Raw genomic sequence first — 5,807 nt, forward strand, 5'->3', positions numbered from 1 at the left:
AAAGAGAAACTACAGGAACTCAAGAACAGCCCGCTGTAGAACAATTGATGGCCTCTATGCACACAATTACTAGTTGCATTGAAAGAATAAACTCTAGACTTGCAAATCTGGAGAGTTCTCATAGAGAAGGACAGCAAGAACGACAACATGCTCGCGAGGAACGATCATACTCTCAACCAACTTTTCAACATTTTGATATCATGGATCAACCTTCTCCAATACGGTTGAAAGATGCTATAGACACTGTGCCTCGATTTGATGGTCACAAAATGTCAGTCTTTCACTTTAGCAAAATCTGCGAACGAGCTCTCGATTTAATACCAGCCTATCATGAATATCATTTGGTTCAATTAATTATAAACAAATTACAGGGACACGCTTATTCAGCCATCGAAGGGATAGAGTTCCATACTGTGCTTGAACTAACGAAAAGATTAAAATCGATATTTGGACCAAATAAATCGGTAGATCAATATAGAGGAGAATTAGGAAATATCTATATGAAACAGAATGAAAATATATTTGACTATATTGCAAGGGTACAAGAGTTACGTACCGCAATTATAGATGGAGAGTCTGATTTATCTGGCAATATAAGTGAAAGAAGCAGAGATGCTATCGAAATAACTACATTAAATAGTTTTATTAACGGACTTCCTTCCGACCTATTGGTACGTGTGAAATTAGAACGACCAAAAAACTTCGAAGAGGGAATAAGTACAGCAATACAGTTATCCAAAACCATAGAAGCTGAAAACATTCGTAAAAGAACATCATTCCGTCCAAATTTCCAGCCACGTGCCGATCCTTCAAATAATGTCGGAAATTTCACTCGTCAAAATCCTGTAAATAATAATGTTAATAATGGATATCGACCTGGATACCGCCATAATAATGGTGTTGTAAATTCACAACCTCCGTATCCTGTTACACCAGCCAAGGTACCACCTCCACAGAATTTCCAGACAAAAGTTTGTCGCTACTGTAAGACTCCTGGACATTTGATTGAAGAGTGCCGTAAACTAGCCTATAGAAAATCTCTGGAGCAAAATCAACCCGGAACTTCGGGAAACGCACAGGGCGCTCCGTTGAGAACAGACGTCCGCCGGAACGACCCACAGCCAGGACGTCCAACATATCTTATACAAAAGAAAATCAATGTAACGACCCCTCAAGAGACGTCATCGCAAATCACAGAGTCTGCCAAATAAATGATACAAAACAATCCATGGAATTACCGACGGTGACTCTAACTTCTATCGATTTAATAAATGATTGTAAATTCATGATTGACTCCGGATCTGGACTCAATCTTATCAAACAAAGATGTCTAAAACCTACTGTCGTTCTTGATGAATCTAATACATTATGTTTACAAGGAATCGCATCTGAAACTATCGTTACTTTAGGAGCTGTCTCAATAAGCATACTTGGAAAATTGTCTGAATTCTACGTCATTTCTGATTCTATTGGATTCACACAAGACGGAATCTTAGGGAACAGATTCCTGAGGGAACGTTCCGTTATATTAAACTATAAAGATAATTACCTACAGTATGAAGGTGCAAAGATTCCATTCTCAATTTCGAATGCAATACATCTAAGGAAGAGAACAGTTACTCCTTGTTCCTTCTACATCGCTAACCCCGAAAAACAAAATGGATACGTGCCTCGTCATACACCGGTCGATGGCATATATTTCGGCGAAGCTCTCGTCACTAATAACAATGGAAAAGCTTATATGCCTGTCTTCAATACTTCCGAGGAAGAAATAATTCTTAATGTTCCGTTTATAGAATTACAAGATTTTGATACCTGTAATAATAATTCCTCCGGAACCCTAGGGCCTTCCGAAGGATCGACTCAGCCACTGAATCTCAATAAAACTATTTCTCTGTATCAGCCCTTGTGGGACCTCTCTAAAAATATAGATAATCCTCTATATTTCCATCAAACACAATCTTCATATACTGATAGAACATCAGATATTTTGCAACTTCTTCGCCTCGAACACTTAAACTCCGAGGAGTCAGAAAATGTTCGACGAATAATCTCTAAGCATTCCGATAGATTTCATCTTCCGAGCGAAGATCTTCAAGCGACTAATGCCGCTCAACATTACATTCCAACTCACAACGACGTACCTGTCCACGTGAAACAATATAGATTTCCCCCTATTCATAAAGAAGAAATCAATAGGCAAGTGAACGAATTACTATCTTCAGACTTGATCGAACAATCTACATCACCTTACAATTCTCCAATATGGATTGTACCGAAAAAGCCTGATTCCTTAGGGAACAAGAGATGGCGAATGGTGATTGATTACAGAAATCTTAATGAAAAAACTATAGGAGATGCATATCCTCTACCTAACATAACAGATATATTAGATCAACTTGGGTCTGCAAAGTATTTTTCGATATTAGACTTGGCCTCTGGATTTCATCAGATACCTATGGCATCACTAGACGCACACAAGACTGCATTTTCCACACCATATGGACATTATCAATTCAAAAGGATGCCGTTCGGACTTAAAAATGCTCCTGCAACATTTCAAAGACTAATGGATAATGTACTTTCTGGACTACAAGGCAATGAATTATTTGTCTATATGGATGACATTGTTATATACGCGAGATCCTTACAGGAACACGAGAATAAATTCGAAAAATTAATGCAAAGGCTAAGAGCTGCTAATTTAAAATTACAGCCGGATAAGTGTGAATTCTTACGTCGAGAAGTCATGTACTTGGGACATATAATCGGATCTGACGGAGTTAAACCAGATCCAGCTAAAATAAAAGCAATTATGAATTTTCCTACTCCAAAGAATCCGAAAAATATTAAACAATTCCTAGGACTAGCCGGTTATTATCGAAGATTTATACCTAATTTCTCTAAGATTGCAAAACCATTAACAGATCTTCTGAAGAAAGATAGAAGATTCGATTGGACAGTGAAACAAACCGAAGCATTTGATATTTTAAGAAATTCATTATGTTCAGAACCAATTTTACAATATCCAGACTTTTCCAAACCATTTATATTAACTACCGACGCATCTGGATATGCAGTAGGAGGAGTACTTAGTCAAGGCACCATAGGAAAAGATCTACCCATTGCCTATACTTCTCGAATTTTAAATTCAGCAGAACAAAAATATTCTACTATAGAAAAAGAATGTTTAGCAATTATCTACTGTGTGAACCACTTTAGACCATATTTATATGGAAGATTATTTACTATCATCACTGACCATAAACCATTGGTATGGTTACATTCGATAAAAGATCCTTCCTCACGGTTATGGAAATGGAGAACAAAATTATCAGAATACCAATATGAAATTCAGTATAAGAAAGGAACTCTAAATTATAATGCTGATGCTCTATCCAGAAATCCACCCGTAGATGCGACAGCACCCTTATTCCTCATAGATGAAGGAGAATATTCCTCCGACGAATCTATATTTTCACATAGACCCCAACGGTCACCAGGAGAATCCAATTTACTCGAACAACAACCTACAAGCTCTAACCAAGGAAATATAGGAGCACGTAGGAGGATTACAAATGTTCCTGAAGAACCAGAAAATCAAAGAGGAAATTATCAAAATCACCCCCTCATACAAGAACCTAACGAAGATCATAGAATTACTATTGAGGAAGTAACCGATTCTGAAGAAGATGAAGAATCTGACTATACGGAAATTTTGGAACATGACATTATACCTTACCAATCTGAACCACCAGATCTCCCTCCAGCACCTCCTTGGAGTCGTGCCCGTTTGCAAGAAGTTCGTGGAAATCTCCTGCAACAGAAAGATAATCATGTTATATTCATCTATCAAAACGGAAATCCTTATGATACCGGAGCTAAAATCTACCAAGAAGCTAATCTACTCCCTAAATACAAAGAATTAATATTCGAAAGAGCTAAAGTATGTACAGTTAAAGGAAATACGCTGATTGCCCTCCCAATTAAATATAACGACCGAACTTTGATAGAATCCCAAAACCTCAAGAATTGTCTTCACTCTTTAGTGGATGTTATTACTGAGATAGAACTTCCTTCAATAAGCTTTAGTAAAACCGAACGATTTGATGACCTCCCGTGGTCTTACATTATCAATCAAATTAAAAAATATTTACAAGAATTTTCGATTCGCATAACCATATGCTTGAATTTAATTCAAACGCCCGAACTAGAAAAACGTGGAGCTCTAATACAGGAAAATCATGCATCTGCGCATGGCGGACACAAAGGCGTGACGAAAACCTATAACCGCCTTCGCGCTCGATATAATTGGAAAACTATGAAAAAAGACATTCAAGAATTTATAAAAACCTGTCGAGCTTGCCAGCTGAAAAAATTAACCCGCGTAAAAAATAAGCAACCTATGGTCATTACTGACACACCAGGTTTTGCTTTCGATAAATTGTCATTGACATCATGGGACCTCTTCCCATAACCGATCATAATAATCAATATGTCTTAACCATGCAAGATTTACTTACTAAATATTCTGTAGCAATACCTCTACCAGAAGCTACCTCGTTAACTATTGCCGATGCATTTACAAAAGAATTTATTTGTATATACGGCACACCTCGTGCTATATTAACAGACCAAGGAACAAACTTTCTATCCGCATTAATTAGACAATTAACGAAAAAATTTCGTATTCAACACTTTAAAACTACAGCATATTACCCTCAATCAAATGGATCATTAGAGCGATCACATCACGTGCTAACGGAGTATTTAAAAACCCAGATAGATAGAGAAGCAAACTGGGACGAATACATCAGACTCGCTATGTTCTCATACAATACCAGCGTTCATGAAGGAACCAATTATTCCCCATACGAACTAGTATTCGGACGAATAGCTCGTCTACCTTCTGCTCATCCTATTATTGAAGAAAACGTAGAACCAACATATCAAGATTATATAATTACTCTTTTTAATAAATTAACAGACCTTCAAATATCGGCTAAACAAAATTTAATTCAAGCTAAAGAGAGAAGTAAACGATATTACGACCGAGCAATAAAACAACAGACACTTCAAGTAGGAATGCAAGTATTCCTATTGAAAGAACCACGGAAAGGGAAATTTTCTGACCAATATACTGGACCTCATGAAATTATCGAAATTTTACCTCCTAATAATGTCAAACTTAAAATTGGAAAACACACAAAAATCGTGCACATGAACAAGCTTAAAATGTCTCATCTCCAGCCGGGATGAATTAATAAAATTACAATCTTTGTTACAGATGCTTTGGCATAGGCAGCCAACTCAGCCGCAGCCTCAGTCGAAAGACCTGCACCTTATAAAGGACAATTTCTTATTCGCACATTGTGCATACGTAAAGGGAGCTATTTGTCTCCTGGATGAGACAAATTTATGCAACGAGTGCTACTCTCAACTCAAAACCAATATTATTCGCCAACAATATCGGCCTTTAGACCAGCACTTATTCATCAACAGTCACGTCGCAAGAGACAGCTACTGTTCTTCCTGTGGCGTCGTAGTCATCGCGACCAGGCCAATTGATGATTGCCTAGCGTGCGTTCGGAAAATAAGTGAACTTATCCGTTCATTAGAAGCTTCGTCAATTCACGTCGATTGTTTAAGATATCCGCTAGCTCTTAAAATCTTCGAAGTAGACCTCGTAGAATAAGGTGTAATATCATACACATACGTATATAAATATATGTATATATTTCTTCATGATCATTCTTATTCTTCAATTTTCGTTCTATTAGCCTTCTTTCTGAGACCATGTCCTACAA

This window comes from Camponotus floridanus, unplaced genomic scaffold, assembly GCF_003227725.1.
Source record: "Camponotus floridanus strain SB8 unplaced genomic scaffold, Cflo_v7.5 scaffold315, whole genome shotgun sequence".
Lineage (NCBI taxonomy): Eukaryota > Metazoa > Arthropoda > Insecta > Hymenoptera > Formicidae > Camponotus > Camponotus floridanus.